Source organism: Oncorhynchus tshawytscha, linkage group LG04 (assembly GCF_018296145.1).
Source record: "Oncorhynchus tshawytscha isolate Ot180627B linkage group LG04, Otsh_v2.0, whole genome shotgun sequence".
Lineage (NCBI taxonomy): Eukaryota > Metazoa > Chordata > Actinopteri > Salmoniformes > Salmonidae > Oncorhynchus > Oncorhynchus tshawytscha.
Window position 1 is genome coordinate 74,029,000 of NC_056432.1, and position 18,446 is coordinate 74,047,445.

The window sequence follows — 18,446 nt, forward strand, 5'->3', positions numbered from 1 at the left end:
CTTCATCTGCGGGATCGTCTGAGACCAGCCACCCGGACAGCTGGTGAAACAGGCGTATTTCTGTCTGTAATAAAGCCCTTTTGTGGGGAAAAACTCATTCTGATTGGCTGGTCCTGGCTCCCCAGTGGGTGGTTGGGCCTGTGCGCCCCTGCCCAGTCATGTGAAATACATAGATTATGGGCTAATTTATTTATTTAAATTGACTTTATTTAAACTGTAACTCAGTAAAATCATTGAAATTGTTGCATGTTGCGTGTATATTTTTGTTCAACACATATTATTTTATTACTATATTAGGAGCAGTCTTGTACTCGATTAGTAATTACAATGTGCTTATCAATGCACTTCGTTATACTGAAAGATAATTTAGTATAGTAAATAGAATAAAACATTTGGACAGAGTAAAGCCTAACATGAGAACTAAGGGTAAGGATTAGCAGCAGGCGGTCTGAACTGAGTGTAGGTGTTCCAGGGTGTTCACACCAGAATCCCTGGAATAATGTTGTCCTTATACTTCTGTCTGGAGCTCACTCTGTGGGTTAACACCACCTTACGGGTTTGTCTTCATTTCAAATTCATCTGCCCTGACAGTGAGTGCCAAGTTCTTTCCTCTACTACACTCTGCCCTGAAAACAAGGGCCAAGTTAGGCTACACAGCGTTCCTCCTCTATAGTAGACTGGGGGGGGCTAAGTGCGTCGTTAGATGCTTTTTTGGCCCACTTTATACACAGAAAATATCCACTAAACATAGAATCACATGGTTCATCCCTATCTCTCTGCTGATAACTTCAGAACAAAGTTGAGTACAAATACAAACTTGCCAATGTCTTTGCAATTGATACAAACAAGCAACGTATAAAATGATGCTTCAAATAAAAATACATTTCACACATTAACTTTTAACAAGGCACACCTGTTAGTTGAAATGCATTCCAGGTGACTACCTCATAAAGCTGGTTGAGAGAATGCAAAGAGTGTGCAAAGTTGTCATCAATGCAAAGGGTGGCTTCGAAGAATCTAAAATATATTTGTTTAGAACTTTTTTGGTTACTACATGATTCCATATGTGTTTTTTCATAGTTTTGATGTCTTCACTGTTATTCTACAATGTAGAAGAAAAACCCTTGAATGAGTAAGTGTATCCAAACTTTTGACTAGTGCTGTACATTTCAAGCTCAATCAATTGAGTTATATTTTGCTACTTGTAGGCTACTGTCTGTAATTTGTCTCAATATATTTAATGACGTGTAGCCTAACATCTGCGCAATGATGTGATAAGTCTATGTGGTGTTGGGAAACGCATGTTACATATTCGGGCCATTTTAGGAAAGATGCATGGTTAAAACAGTCGTAAGCCTAAATTCCATCGCTATTAGAAACTGGGCCATGATATAATTATATTATGTGTCACTATTATGCTCCTGCTTGTGGTACCATGGCGACGTCTCTCTCAGACCCTATCCTCTAATGGACTTCAAAGCGCTTTTTACAACAGTAGATGGAACACAGCTACGGACATAATTGTCTACAATGCAGAAGTGACTACAAAGCCCCTTAAGGTCCCTCTTTTATGACGTGTTTCCGCTCTCCCAGCGCTATCCCCAACACCCCGCTACCTCCCCTCCCTTCAACACCAACCACCACTACTGTTCATTATTTGGCCACTTTGAGATTTCCTCAGCGAGGACGGGTTTTTACTCAATAGAGCAGGACTTCTGGTTATATGTGCATCTGAAGGGCTGATTGCAGGCAATGAAGCAGTAGAACATTAGCAGGTAGGATAGCATTTTCTGCCGGCTTATTGTGTATGTCCAGTCCGCTTCTTGAATAGACGTCGAAATGAGACATTCTCTCTGTCCATGCTTGATTTAATTAGGGATTTGATGGGAGTGCGTTGCAAAACAGCGAGCGAGGCGATGTAGAAACCTTGCTTGACTATCGAATGAATGGGATTGTATGTCTTGTTTCAGAGTTATCCTTACTGCATAGTTTTTACTGAGATGTAAACTCTGAACTGTTGTGCATACAGTGTCTTAATGCAATTCGTGAGCGTGTCCCCTACTTTTCCTGAATTTATGGTCAAAATCACATTTCATGGTGTGAGATTAGGCTGCAGAGGATGTTGGCTGTTGAGGAATTTCACATGAACGTCATTGCATTTTCATACTACTACAGGAAATGAAGTAGTTTAGACCCAAATGTACCCTTTCGGCTAAATGACCACATATATTGCATTTGGTGAGAAGAGAAGCAGGAGTCGAAGTCCATTTGTTTTGGGGTCGCTCTGTTCGTGAAATGAGAATGCCGAATTGAGCCCTTTATAATAACACCGTTTGTAAACGTAATCAACATTACTGAGTATATCCAATGTAACAAATAGTCTACATTCTTGTTAGAAATATAGGCTGTGCATGCGTAGGGGTCATGGCAATTAAATTGTAACTGCATGGAGGGGGGCGATTTGAAACCGCCATATTATAACCCGATAGCCGCTACCATCAGTGAGTACCACTAGACTAGAGACACCTTTTAAAACTTTGCATTATCTCCGTTTATACATGATACGCCATTAAAGTATCTATGCTTTGATATGTTTTATATGAAACACAGCACAGTGTGCCAAGCTGTTTCCCTATATCAGAGGCACTCATTGCATAGTGAATCTGGCCGAATAAGCACGCGAATGATTTTTAAATCCAACCACACTCGTCCAGTATTTCAGCAGCAGTTTTCCACGTCCGTGAGCTTTGCACCAGCGTGGGTGCTGGTCGCTACAATATATCAAGGTGTCGCTCGTCATAAAAACCGCAACAATGTAACCAGGAATATGCAACGGTCCGGATAATTGTTGGCTGTGGAGTATCCACGAATGACTCTATTTACTTTGTGATTTAAATGTGTGCCTTCTTGCAGCGCATGGTAGTGCCACACCCCTTGACTTGCATTGACGTACCACTGTGATCATGTAGCCTATTAAATGCAGAATATCATCAATTGACCATTCATTTGGCACAATATCGCCTACCATTGCTTGGTATAACTACAATTCGATCCTTTTGAGAATAGTACAAAATAATGTTCCTTATTTTTTTTATGTGGTGAATGATTATTCAAATGACTGCATGTACAGTGTTGATACATTCTTATTTTATTGCTGTTTGTAAAGGACACTAGTAAAGCTGGGCAAACTTGTCATTTAGCCTATAAGAATCTTGGAGTGCGGCTAGAGGTAGACTTGTTGGTTTCAGCTGGTAAGCAGACGGTTGACACTGATATGAGTGGCAGAAAAAGGGGGATGTTTGAAATGTTTGCTGAGCAAGCTAGGTTTTTTGGGTAGTTTTATGGACAAAAAGTACTTGGTTCAGAAAACTCCCTGGTTTAGTCCTTGGCGTGCCAGTAAAAAGATATGGCCTTCTAGTGAGGATGTTCTAGGTACATAATGTCTGAGAAGACTGACCGATAGCTCTGTTGGGACACCTACCATACTGGGATTGGTTTGTTATGTCTGAAATGAGTCATTGATCCTATTGATCGGCCAGGGTAAGGTAATGTCACTCTACATGGGGTTGGCACCTTCCCTTCTCTTCATCTAGTTCAGGGCTGTTCAATGCCAATCCTGTTGGGCCAAAACACTTCTAGTTTTCATGCTTTTCTTCTAATAAGACTGAGTACACCGGGAAAGTGCAATTAACTGCCAGGTAGAAACTAAAAGCAGTAGCGTTTGGGCTCTCCAGGACCGGAATTTAACAGCTCTGGGCTCGGTTTCCCAAAAGCATCGTAAGGCTATGTTCATCGTTAGAACCATTGAGCTCAGTGGTTTTAATGATTAACTTAGCCTTAATATGCTTTTGGGAAACTGGGCCCTGGTCTAGTTGTTGAAGCCGATGGAGGGTCTGCATGGCTTTTCCCAGACGATTAGTCTTCCACTCTGTCATAGAAAAGCAATGAAGTATTTGAATACACAGAGAGAGGGTTCAAGTCGCATCAACGTTTGCTAGGTTGTGTGACGGTTTGTACTGAACGACACATTTCCCTAAAACATAGCGTACCGTTCATCAACAGTCTGAGGTATGTTTGCTCAGATTTGATGTGTGGCCTGATCAATATGGGTGTGACCATCTGAAATCACAACTCGTACTGCACTATACTGGCCGTTCAGTACTGTTTCCGTTGAATTCCGCTGTTGCCCACCGTTTTGTCTTACTGAACGCAACCCTGGTTAATTTTCCACTTGACCATTTGTAAAATATTCCTCCATAAGAACTATTGAACCGTTCTTATTGATGCTTAGTATGCACTGCAGGTCAGTCATCACCAGCATTAACTTCTATCGTTTTCATGCTTACACACATCTGACATTCACGAAACATCAATCAAAAGCCTTTTCCTCCTTGTATTAGAAACTGCTCTGACTTTTTTAAACGCGTATTCATCCATTACATTATTAGCAGTTTGAGCTACATTCTGTCAAAGCAGCAGTGATTGACAAATATTCTTATTGTTTCAATGAGTGGCATGAAGTGACAGTATTTAGAATAAGAATCAAGCCCTTTATGAAACTGTTGTTTGATGCTAACCAGCATAGCTGCCTTATTTTCCCGTGAATGGAGTCGTGAATGCAGTTTTTATATTCACATGGTTTAATATGAACAATGAATACATCGCTTTAGCAGCAGAAGTTTAATATGAATATGTGATGATGGGATACATGACAGCATTTGTATGTGGGTCTGTTCTACGTTAATGGCAATATGATTGTAAGCGTTAATACACATTCTGTTATGATTATAGGCTACAGTCTGTCACTTTGTTTGGCATCCATGCCATTTCCCACATGGTGCTGACCGCTGGTTCATGCATTGTTCTGTATTTTACGTACTAAACCTGATAGTGCCACATTCCAACTATAGGCGATAATAAGAGCCTCTCAAAGCCACAGGCCAATGTGTTTATGGCTTATAAAGACCTCTAAGGCCAATAGCGTCCAGTTGTGGAGGAGTTCATCACGAGTGTGATGGCTAATTTATTGATCCAGCCTGTGTTGTGTTCAGAGTGGCCTCTGCTGCCTGTCATCACAACCCAGGGAGAGGAAGTAATGAGCAGGGCTGGAGGCTGCCCTAAGTCCCAAATAGCACCCTATTCCTTATATAGTGCACTACATTTGATGAGCTTTGTAGGGAATAGTCCTATTTGGGAGTCAACCAGTCTGTCGACAGGCAGCATAATGACAGCAGGATGTGCAATGTCAACGTGGTGGTCTGGAGGACCAGGGGAGAGGAGGGGGGCTTTGCTGCCAAGGCCAGCAGTCAGGTGCCTTCATTCTGAGGGGAGAGGTGGGACCCAGGCCTACTAGGATGTAGATGAGACGCAGGGGAAGATAAGTAGCTCTCTGTGGGCTTGGTTGATGTGTGCAGACTGCAGAGGAAGTGGTTGGGGCAGAGAACTATTCCTAACGATAACTGCTGTGTATCCTTAGTCCCCTATTGATTTTATTTGAGTACATAATTGAATTTGATCACTTAAGTTGTAGCCAGTCTCTTGATTAATGCATTGTGTATCATTCCATTGGGTAACACACTTGGGTATAAAGGTGAGTTAACCTCTATAATACTCTTAAGAACCATTTTAGGTGTGATTATGGAAGGTAAGCAACTATATGAATGCAGTCCATAGTAGCAGCCACGTTCTGGAATGCAGCCCCAGAGCTGTGTTTGTGCACAGTAACAACAATATATCTGAATTTCACACCTCAGTGTGACCCAGCCCAGCTATGTGTAACCTTATACAAAAGAGCCAAATCATGAGATTCCAATACTTCGGCAGGATTCCTTTTGAACTTTGAAGACCAGGGCTTTTCTGTGCCTGCCTGTGCTTAACGCTTAGTTAGGATACAATCTGATTCTCCACCCTTTTCCAGAAGTGTATTGATTAAAAAGCATGGGATTGGTTTAATCGTTGCCTGAAGGCAGTTTCCACCGTTGTAAAATCCATATGAGAAAGTGTGCTAATGCACACTCTGGGAGAAGTGTAGAGAACTGTAACTTGCCTTAGTTTGGACCCAGACAGTTAAGAGCATGTGACCCAAACCCACGGTTCAGTGGGTGCACTCCTGTGCTCTCCCACCCTGTCACATTCTCATGTTCAGTTATAATTAGCAACAGGCAACACACGGCATTCAAGTATCACAGCTGCAGCTCGCTGGACTACGGTCCTGCCAACAGCAACTGATAAAATACTACACCTCTGACATGCACAGGATCCAAAAGGTTGGAGGTTGAAATTGGGTATTCATATTCCAGTCAACATTTCCCATACTGTGTCCCTTCCACTTCCACTCATCTGCCTCCATGCATTTGAGTTGTAATGTGAAGGCCTTCCTGTTTGCATTGCAAATCAAATATGGCTGCTTGCCAGGCATGTCTCAAAGCTATTTCTGATTGGTTGGCCTTTGTAAATTGTTTGTTTAAGTACTGGACATTACACAAGGGTAGTCCATGCTTGTGGTGAGGGCTGATCATTCTTAGCAGTTCTGATGCAAGAAGTCCTATAATTGAAAAGAGATGCCAGGCTTAAAGCTACATTCTGAGATTAGAGAAAGCAGCTGCAGCCCGGCCATTTGTTTTGGTATACAGCGGAGGGATGGGGCTGCGGAAATGTAACCCCGCTCAGATTCATAGATGGAGTTCTAAATGCAGTCAATGAGTATGACTAAATAGAACTGAAATGACCATTGGACAGATCCAAAATTGTACCTTTTTTAAGATGATTCAGTGATGCTATTTCTCTGGAATTGCCTCTTGCATACAACTTCTCTGGCCTGTGGTGTTTGCCATGCAGGAGAGTCCTCACTGTTATGTCATGTGAGACAATGACCCTTCATCTGTAGCCTGTGTAAACTGACAGGACAAGCTGCATTAGTTCAAACGGCAAGGATCATTTGTGAGAATTATGTTTTAAAAATGGGGTCTGTTCTGATAAAATCTTTCATTTGGCTGTAGCCTATTGTGTCTTTGTGAAAATTAAAGTCTTAAGCTTTGCAAAAAGCAACGTTACAGATTCATATCCAGACCCATGCAGCACTCCAAACGTAGGCCCCATAGCATAAAGAGATGTTACTAACTCAGCAACTGTTCCTCATATCTTATATGGTGTTGCTGTTCCTCCTTCTGCTAGACCAAAATGACTTGAATTATGACTGGTTCTAGATTTAACTGGTGCTTAAAGATGTAATTTATAAAGGTTTTGTATAATTTCAGTCAGTAGTTGTAAAATTAGTGATAACGAGCCAAAACGAGTCATCCATTTCGTATAAAATGTTATGTTACATCCCACAAAAAAAGATCTCATTCCAATTCGTACAATATGTTACCCATTTGTAAGTGCTTAACATCCCATTCAATCTCTTTAACTACTGTAGTATCTTCTAGGAACTGTTGGCAACCGGTTACATTAGCTTCTGTGCTAGAATCAGCTAATTATCCACTTACACTGTTCACTATATTGCTTTAATTGCCTTGGATGTGGTTGGGCTTTTCTCCATGATTAATTGAAATAGTTGTTATATTTAAATAATTTGTCCTTTCATCCAACAGTGATGCGTTACCATTAAAAAATGAATTTCAAATGAACTGCATTCTGTAATTGAAAGCGATTGGGGGTTCTGAAAACGTAAGTTTACATTATAGAATTGTAATTTAACAACCGACAAGTTTTTAGTTGATTGTTTCTCTTTAATGAAAGGGACAGAGCCTGTGAAGTGAGAACCACATCCCACGGAACTCCAGCTTGTACTGAACATGTTTATATGGCAAAATCATACTTTCCCATTACACATTATTAGGTGTCCTTAAGAAGGTGCACTTTACTGGCCTTTGGGCCAAATTCAAGGTGTCGTGTCACTGGCTGCATTCCCTAAAGAGCCCTGGTCAAAAGTAATGCACTATTTAGGGAATAGGGTGCCGTTTGGGAGACAACCCCTGTACCCACCCTCCTTTGGCCCACGCCAGTGCTAGGGGAACTAACTGTCATACTGGATCACCGCAGCTGAAAGCAGATCTGCTCTGAAATCTGTTTGAGGTTGCAGCTGAGAGCCTCTGCTATTGCTAGACTTTGGTATTGGCAGATCTCCATGGTTGGCATGGTCACCAGGCCCCTCGGGGGCCGGGGCTCATGTCTCTTAGTCACCGGGACAGAAATGTCTGATCTGTAATCAGGTGTCTACTAACAGTAAATGACCACAGCATTGGATTGTAATGACTGCTTGGCTATCATATGTAAAACCACACACAGACTATTAGCTCGTAGTCTTTGATGATTAGCCATGTCATTACCTGACACACCGTGTTGTCTCCTAACTGTAAATGACCACAGCATTGCAATGTCTGATTGTGTGGCTACTTGCCTAAGGTGTGTAAAACTCTGATTACTTAGGCTGTGTTTACACAGGCAAACCTATTCTGATCTTTTGCCAATAATTGGTCTTTTGACCAATCAGATCAGATCTTTTGCTAATAATTGGGCAAAAGATCAGAATTGGGCTTGCCTCTGTAAATGCAGCCATGATAGTGACACACTGCTATGAGCTCAGATGCTGCGATGATTGGCCATGTCACTGCCTGACACACTGTGTAGTCTACCTGTTTGACCTTGATCCTTGTGACCTTATTTAGCCCAGGGAGCAATCCAGAATTCAATATCAGTTTAGCGAGCCCTTTGAGTAGCCTCTATCCAATCTGAGTGAACAGGTTTCAAACTTTGTCTGGTTGAGTTGTTCTGATCTGCAAGACTGATACAAACTGACAGTGGAACTACTTTTTGTAAAAATATGAAATGTTCCTTTTTCGTGAGAGAAAGTCAAACCTGGCTGATGTGAGTGGAACAGTCTTATAGCCCAAAATAATATTGCTCCTTTATGTTCCTGGATGTTGAAGTGTCGTGGGGTAAACAAAACTTTAGTCCAGCACCTGATTCTCGTTGTTGTTCAAGCTGGGTTGAAGTTCTTTTGGGTGTGCTTTCGTTCTGGTATTGCTACTAGCTTTGCTACACATTGGACATTCCCTCAACAGTTGGTTGTCCAAACCAATTATTGCTAAGTCACCTTGTTTATCCCCAAATGCTCATAAACAAATGGACTTCTGATGATTGTGCATTATTTGTTAACACAATTCTACCATTCATATCTCTCATCAGAAATGTATTCCTGTTCTGACTCCGTTGAGGTGGTAACCATGCTGAAAATGTCATTCCTGGTTGGAATACCTCAGAAAGTGTGTCTGGCCCTGGTTGTATTGTTGAGATCATGTGGGTGGAACCCACCACCCCCCCCTCTTCCCTAGCCTGGCTTCAGGCAAGGGCTTCTATTTTTGGTTTTCCTATAAGGATAGATTCTCTTCTTGCTGCAAATGTTTACCAGCTCGCCTTCCTGCCTGCCTTGGTAGTTGAGGGAGGGTCATGGTTTCAAGTTGTTCCACCCACTCCACAGGTTGGTTGGTTACTCATCCTGAGAGGCCAGAGACAGAGGACAGTATGTGCATGTTTGAGATTGACTACGTACATTGCAGTTGGACTGCACAGAATCATCGATTCTCCCAAATAAATAATTAAATGAGCAATTATCCATCTCGTTCTGTTCAGAGGACTGTGTTTGTTGAATCACAACCAGAGGCTACTTAGCCTAACCCTGTGTGTCGGATAAATAGTGCCTATTATGTTGAATGTTTGTACTGTGCCTTCAGAAAGTATTCACACCCCTTGATGCCCCCCTTCCTCCCCCAAATTGTGTTACAGCCTGAATTTTAAAACAGATTCAATTGAGATTTTTTTGTCACTGGCCTACACCCAATACCCCGTAATGTCAAAGTGGAATTATGTTTTTCAATTTTAACAAATGAATGAAAAATACAAAGCTAAAATGTATCAAGTATTCAACCCCTTTGTTATGACAAATCTAAGTAAGTTCACGAATAAAAATGTGCTTGACAAGTCACATAAGTTGCATGCACTCACTGTGTTCAATAATAGTTTTGAACATTATTTTTGAATGACTACCTCATCTCTGTATCCCACACATGCAATTATCTGTAAGGTCCCTCAGTCAAGCCGTGAATTTCGAACACAGATTCATCCTCAAACACCAGGGAGGTTGTCCAATGACTCGCAAAGAAGGGCACCTATTGGTAGATGGGTCATTTAAAAAAGCAGACATTAAATATCCCTTTGAGCATGCTGAAGTTATTAATTACACTTTGGATGGTGTATCAATACACCTAGTCACTACAAAGATACAGGCGTCCTTCCTAACTCAGTTGCCAGAGAGGAAGGAAACCGCTCAGGGATTTCACCATTAGGCCAATGGTGACTTTAAAACAGAGTTTAATGGCTGTGATGGGAGAAAACTGAGGCTGAATCAACAACATTGTAGTTACTCCACAATAGTAACCCAATTGACAGAGCGTGAAAAGAAAGAAGCCTGTACAGAATACAAATATTCCCAAAAATGCATCCTGTTTGCAATAAGGCACTAAAGTAAAACTGCAACTGGCTGCTTCATGTTATGGGCATGCTTGTCATCGACAAGGACTAGGGAGGTTTTTATAGGATCAAAAGAAACAGAATAAAGCAAAGCATAGTCAAAATCCTGGTTGTCTGCTTTCCAAAAGACACTCGGAGACAAATTCACCGTTTCAGCAGGACAATACCCTAAAACACATAGAATTTTCCTGAGTAGCGTAGTTACAGTTTTACAGTTACAGTTAAATCGGCTTAAATCTATGGCAAGACTTAAATGGCTGTCAAGCAATGATCAAAAACCAATTTGCCAGAACTTGAAGAATTGTAAAATGAATGTGCAATATTGTACGATCCAGGTGTGCAAAGCTCTTAGACTTACCCAGAAAGACTCACAGCTGTAATCGTTGCCAAAGGTGATTCTAACATGGGTTTAATATTTATCTAACCAAGATACATTCTTTGTTTTTATTAATTAGTATTTTGATGCAAGAAGTATTTTTTGTAGAACATTGACAAAATATAACAAACATTTAATCCCACTTTGGAACACAGCAAAATGTGGAAAAAGTAAAGGGGTGTGAATACTTTCTGAAGGTGCTGTCCTTTCCCTTTCTTATAGACACTTGCTCCCCTTCACCCTGCCCTTAATGCCAAAGTGTTTCAAGCTATATGTGGAGCGGTCAGGGGCCAGTTATATAGTTGGTCGTTTTTGACTGTCACTGTACAGCCCCAGTGAGCCTCTGGAAACCTGAGTAGATGGTGTATTCATCCTATGGTGCAGGAATTTGCACTTTGCGGACAACATTTTCATGTTGGTGTCTTTAGAATGGAATTTCTTTTTCAAAGAGGACCGCGTGGCGTCTTAGAAAATGATTTTAGAAACACTGAACAGAGAATGGAATGTCCATTGATAAACCTACCAATAATTTGAGTTTGGTTGGGCAATATTTTGCCCATGTTTTCTCATGTATAATCTAGTTAGAAATGGAAGCCCCTTCTACTTTTCTTATTTGCTTTTGTTGCATTTTGATCTTGACTTGTGACTGTAACAAATACATTATTTCTGCTTGGCTCTAATGACCAGGCCTAAAGTGCCTTCGGGATTCTGCATCATGATGTTCCAAGACAAACTTTTTTTAATGGCCCCATTTGACACATTCTTGTGTTGAAATGTTTAGTGCGGCTTTGCTTCTCAAGTCCTTTCAAACATGACCTATCTGACACTGTCACTGCCCTATGCAACAACAGTAAATGCATCCACTGTGACCAGAAAATAGCTCTTGAAGTGCCCTTTTAATATACCACTGTACATGGGCCCTGCTCAACAGTAGTGCAGGATAGACCCATTTCCTAGCTGTATCATGAAAAGTAGCGCGTGCGGGTTCACACCAGAAAGGGCTTTGTTTACGTAGGAGTCAATATAGAATCCTCCAACTTGAGATGCAGCTCGTGCAAGTTAACAAAACCTCATTTAGATGGTTTTTGTCTACAACATCACAGATGTCATCGGAGTATTGATTACCTAGCATGGTAAAATATCACAAATAGAGCTAGATAAAGCCAGAAGAATAATATACTTGTTGAACATAGCTAATTAGCAATAGCCACCAGCCTTGTGTGTTTTCATGGTCATCACTCAGACTGTTAAGTTTGTCAAGGTCCCAACATCAGCGTTAGCTATCCTGTTTTAGAGCTTTTTGGTGTGAAGATGTGTGCACATCACTCAAATGTGATGTTTGCTTGTAAACAAAAAATATCTATGTAGGGAATAGTGCCATTTGGGACGCACAGGTATCTTTCGGACAGTATTTTGTGTGAGCATTTTCTGATGTCGCCTGCTGCCTGCCCGTTTGGGTACTCATTAGACCTATATAAGGGAATCCATTCTTTGTTTATTAGTGGAGGGGAGAGAAAATGGGAGCGCAGCCAGTGCTCCCTTCCAGATTTCAAAATGGGAACAGCGACTGAGACAGAAAGAGGCTAAGTGAGACTGGAGAGAGCCTTTACTTTAATCCCACTATCTCTGCAGCTATCCCCCACTATCTCTGCAGCTATCCCCCACTATCTCTGCAGCTATCCCCCACTATCTCTGCAGCTATCCCCCACTATCTCTACAGCTATCCCCCACTATCTCTGCAGCTATCCCCCACTATCTCTGCAGCTATCCCCCACTATCTCTGCAGCTATCCCCCACTATCTCTGCAGCTATCCCCCACTATCTCTGCAGCTATCCCCCACTATCTCTGCAGCTATCCCCCACTATCTCTGCAGCTATCCCCCACTATCTCTGCAGCTATCCCCCACTATCTCTGTAGCCTCCTCTCCGGCTTAAAGAGGTTTTGCAGCAGTGTCATGTATGGCAGGGAGGCATCTGGATTCTATTATATGTGGACAGGCCAACGTTATTCAAGTGGCTGAAAATAACCTTTAATTTGTCGCAGCATGCAAAGGGGGGAGAGTTCAGCTCGGCTAATGCAACTAAATGGATACAACAGCTAACATTAGACGGCCTCCTCAACATCTGATGAACCAACAAGTCCAGAGGGTGAGGAGGCAGTTGAGTGATGAGAAGAGGGAGACCTTGGAGAGAGGCCAGACAATCCAACACCTACTTAGGGGCAGGTCAGTAGCTAGCACGCTGCCCTAGTGTGGTCTTTGTCATGTTCATTTGACAGCAACTGAAACAGAGAGGGGACTACCTTAACCCTTGTTTTTGTTTCCCACTGCAAAACATTTTGCTACATTGTGCCCAAATGAACATGATCCCGGTCTCCATATGCTATGAGGAGCAAGCTAGTTGGTTGGCTCATCTGATACTAGCCTGTTGCCTGGCTACCCAGACTCCTTGCTCTGGCCAAACTCCCATGTACATTAGTTTCTCCTCTTCAATGAGTGTGGATCGGAGTACCTCCCCGACCTTTAACCAAATGTGAACACATTCGGGGCCGTCTGATCGGTCCAGAAACTGATGAGTTGGGCCGAATCAGAACACACTGCAGTTTGAAAATGTGTCATTGGCTTTGACACTCTGATTGGTTAGAGACGATCCAATTGCTGATCACTTTGTTTTGTGCAACGCCACTCAACACCACAAACAACTTAAGATTAAAGTATGTAGCAAATGACAGAGCAGCGGAATAATTTAGGGTGAGTAGCAGGGTTGGGTAAATTTCTATATATAATCAATTAGTTACTAGTTACCCGTTCAAAATTGTAATCTGTAATGCAATTTTTGGATTACCCAAACTCTGTAGCGTTATCTGATTACTTTCCCATTAAGACACATTGTCTTATTCTAAAGGATCCATCAGATGCATTTGGTTTCGTCATAGTGGTCTCTGACTTGTGGTCAGACTCGCTCAGGTGGAACAAACTTAAACATGCGCCTTTTTTCAATGCAGAATTGAATGTCATTGAAAAAATGTATAGATATTTTTTTTGCTCAAAAGTCCTTTCTAAATTGAAAAGTAATCCAAGAAGTAATCATCTAGTTTTTCAAAATGTCCTTTTAATCTGATTACAATATTTTTGCTGGTAACAACCAATTTACAGTGCAAACTGATTGCAGTGATTGAATTATCTGCAAATTACTTGCAGACTGAGAATATTGTTTGCTTGTATATGATTGGGCATGTCTATTAAAGCACTTCTATACTGTCTAGTTATTTTGGAGTTGGGCTCAGAGTTCTTCAGTGGATTATCTCTAGGAAATACAGTAGAATTCAACAGTAATAAAAAAAAGACCTAACTCCATCCCATTCAACATTTGGTTTGTTTATGAATTGTTTGCTAGGAAATTAACTCTTGGTTACATATTCTGGGTACTTGTGATTATGTGTTATGTACCCTGGTCTGTGGTTCAGTGGACACTTGACTACTTAACAACTCATCTGACTCAGATGGGAACTGAGAGAAGAGAAGGCTGCCTGCAGAGAGGGAGCTCCTTTTTCATTGGAATAGCTAGTTTGCGATGGGGTTAATGTGTCCAGAGTCCAGTTAAAAACTTAAACTGGGAACAGCTGACTGGAAGTACTGTACAGTAACAGTTTGTACAGTCATTAACAAGCCCTGTGTTTTGTTGGATGCATGGTTGTTAATTTGGGTGGTGGCTCAATTTGGTGGAATTTGCGGTAGTCAGTGGTGGGTGTGGCTTGACAGTAACACATTTTTATTAGCAGTAGTGTGGGATGCACTGAGTGACAAACTGCTATGTATGGACAGTTTTTAGTGAGGAACTATCATATAGTTTGTGAATATTCAGTATTCTGGGGAGTTGAGAAACCCTAACTGTCAGTCTTACCCACCCAGTTGTAAGTATTTGATTATGGCTACCTGCGTTATACTTCCTGTGGGACTAATGCAAAGCTTGTGATTTTCTATGCTGCAACAACAGTGCTTATGTTCCCTGGCCCTGACTTGGAAATGGCCTCATCACTCAAATCCCCAGTTTGAATTTAATTGAGATAAGCCAATACACGTTTTTTTGTTTTCTACTTTGTCTTGTTGAAATGTCATTCTTCAATAGTCTTAAGTTTGAGCACACAGTTTCATATTGACGACATGACTGAGTCTGTGGGAAGTTCTCCGATCTGGCAGAAAGATAAAGGGTACATTGAAGCCCTCCTCAGGCAGTTGTTGTTAAGACTATTAGGGAATGGAGAAGAATGCTGTCCTTGTCCCAACACGGGTTATACGTGATCACACACCTCAAACTCCTGATCCAGATCAGGTGGATTAACCCATGTCCATATCAATTAACCAGAGGTAACTTCTCAGGGCAGCTCTTCATGGCTTCTAACATGTCTCATGATGATGTGTCTCATTCTCTAAGGGTTTATTTGACACTTTTCTTGCTGTACACTTTTCAGAGCAGAAACACTTTAGACCCAAATACACTGAAGAGAGGCAGCAGAAACACTTTAGACCCAAATACACCGAAGAGAGGCAGCAGAAACACTTTAGACCCAAATACACTGAAGAGAGGCAGCAGAAACACTTTAGACCCAAATACACTGAAGAGAGGCAGCAGAAACACTTTAGACCCAAATACACCGAAGAGAGGCAGCAGAAACACTTTAGACCCAAATACACTGAAGAGAGGCAGCAGAAACACTTTAGACCCAAATACACTGAAGAGAGGCAGCAGAAACACTTTAGACCCAAATACACTGAAGCGAGGCAGCAGAAACACTTTAGACCCAAATACACTGATGAGAGGCAGCAGAAACACTTTAGACCCAAATACACTGATGAGAGGCAGCAGAAACACTTTAGATCCAAATACACTGATGAGAGGCAGCAGAAACACTTTAGACCCAAATATACTGAAGAGAGGCAGACTCAGGTAGAAGCATGGTTCCTAGTCCTTGAAGAGAGGCAGCAGAAACACTTTAGACCCAAATACACTGAAGAGAGGCAGCAGAAACACTTTAGACCCAAATACACTGATGAGAGGCAGCAGAAACACTTTAGACCCAAATACACTGAAGAAAGGCAGACTCGGGTAGAAGCATGGTTCCTAGTCCTGTCCTGGGCTTTATTAGGCATGTTGTTGATGATCTCTAGTTCTGGTGAGAAATCTAAGGCTGGAGGTGGGCATTGTTCTGCTGTTGTGCCTTGCCTCGTGTTAAGTGAATTAGCTGTGTTGGATGGGAGCTCCCTCCCAGGCCCTGATTGGATTGTCTGTTCCAGGCTGTGGGTTGGGATTGGACTTGACTGGCACACACACATTCCCACAGGTTAACAACAGACAATTCCTAACTCTAAGGGACCACACACACTGCACCGGAGATTGATCTGCCGTTTTTTTCCCGATGCTGTGTGTTTTAGGGACAACCCGCTGGTGGACGTTTGACTGCTGGCATTTACTGTGCACGCAATTCTATATGTAGAATTGGCTTGCAAATTACCGATGGTACTCTAAGTGCTCTCGACCGGCAAATGCTACCTGTGACCATGCCTTAACCCTCCCTGGTTGGACCAGTGCTTATGTTGCAACTGCCTGCCACAGGCTTTCACTCATCCCAATGCAGGGGAGTGTGTAAACACCACAACACAATCTGGCAACCCAGAGTATTTAAACTCACCCCAATGAGGGGGAGTAGGAAGGTAAATACTACAAACAGTCAATGGGGGGAGTGTACACTCTAGGTAAACATTACCACAACACAACCTGGCAACCCAGTGAGGTCGGTGTACTCAAACTCACTGTATCATCCCTGGTGATTTGTTTTCAGTATACAGCCATATTCCCAATACAAATGACAAGGACTGGGAGACTGAGGCAACCTAAATGGCAAATCTCAGCAGGAGGGTGGATATTTGGCTGTTGTAAAAATAGTTTCTCTCTCAATCCCCAGACATCTCTATTGTTGTCTGCTCATCAGTTCCTAATCTAATCCCAGCAGCATTATTATCCAGTATGCATTTAATCTTGTGGTGTGAGTGAGAGTTGGTAACTGTTGAAAGATAAGCTGTAGCCTACTCCTGGAATTAGCCCCACTCTGCTGACCTAGAGGGAAACACTAACTACACCCTACCCTCCTCTCTTCTCCAAACTCTCTCTTTCCAGGGGGGTATACCATGGATCTCCCCCCTCCTTAGCCTCCCCCAGCTACAGTGTCAACACCCACAGTCACAGGGAAGTCACAGGTTGCTTTGGCAGACTGTAAATTCTCGCATCTGGTTCGATCTGGAGGTGTTAGTGGCCAGAGGGAGTGGCTAGAGGGGTTGGAGACAAGTAGCTGGGGCTGTATCACAGCCGGCCGTGATTGGGAGTCCCTTAGGCCGGCGCACAATTGGCCCAGCGTCGTCCGGGTTTGGCCGGTGAAGGCCATCATTGTAAATAAGAATTTGTTAATGAAATACAAATGGTATAGAGAGAAATAGTCCTATAATTCCTATAATAATTACAACCTAAAACTTCTTACCTGGGAATATTGAAGACTCATGTTAAAAGGAACCACCAGCTTTCATATGTTCTCATGTTCTGAGCAAGGAACTGAAACGTTAGCTTTCTTACATAGCACATATTGCACTTTTACTTTCTTCTCCAACACTTTGTTTTTGCATTATTTAAACCAAATTGAATATGTTTCATTATTTACTTGAGTCTAAATTGATTGTATTGATGTTTTATATTAAATTAAAATAAGTGTTCATTCAGTATTGTTGTAATTGTCATTATTACAAATAAGTTTTAAATAACCGGCGATTAATCGGTATCTGCTTTTTGGGGCCTCCAATAATCGGTATCGGCGCTGAAAAATCATAATCGGTCGACCTCTAGTCAGTATTGGCTGGGTTCTCTTGATTGGGCCAAAACTGACTGTGAAGTTATAATTATGCCCACCTGTCAAGTCTTGTTGTTGTGACATTGATTGCCATTGCCTTGCACGCTGAGGAAGGGTTCCTACCCGACAGATTCATGCGGCAATAAAAACATGTACATTGAAGTCTATTTACCTACGTGCTGTCTTATCTCTGTTACTTGGATACTGCGATTGATACTTTAAAAAAATAATCTTTATTTAACCAGGTAGGCTAGTTGAGAACAAGTTCTTATTTGCAACTGCGACCTGGCCAAGATAAAGCAAAGCAGTTCGACACATATAACAACACAGAGTTACACATGGAATAAACAAACATACAATCATTAATACAGTAGAAAAAGTCTATGTGCAAATGAGGTAGGATAAGAGAGGTAAGGCAATAAATAGGTCATGGTGGCGAAGTAATTACAAAATAGCAATTGGAGCGGGTGCTACGGGTGGGTTCTGCTATGGTGACCAGTGAGCTGAGATAAGGCGGGGCTTTACCTAGCAGAGACTTGTAGATCACCTGGAGCCAGTGGGTTTGGCGACGAGTATAAAGCGAGGGCCAGCCAACAAGAGCGTACAGGTTGCAGTGGTGGGTAGTATATGGAGCTTTGGTAACAA

At 42.0% G+C, this 18,446-nt stretch overlaps 1 protein-coding gene across 1 annotated transcript in view; it reads left to right on the forward strand.

Annotated features, from left to right (window-relative positions):
* Window positions 1–1,629: 1,629 nt before the first annotated feature.
* Window positions 1,630–18,446, forward strand: part of LOC112249374 (talin-2-like) — a gene marked incomplete at its 3' end in the record, with an annotated part of 114,391 nt that continues 97,574 nt past the window's right edge. The window contains 1 exon segment of the mRNA XM_042321220.1: window positions 1,630–1,775.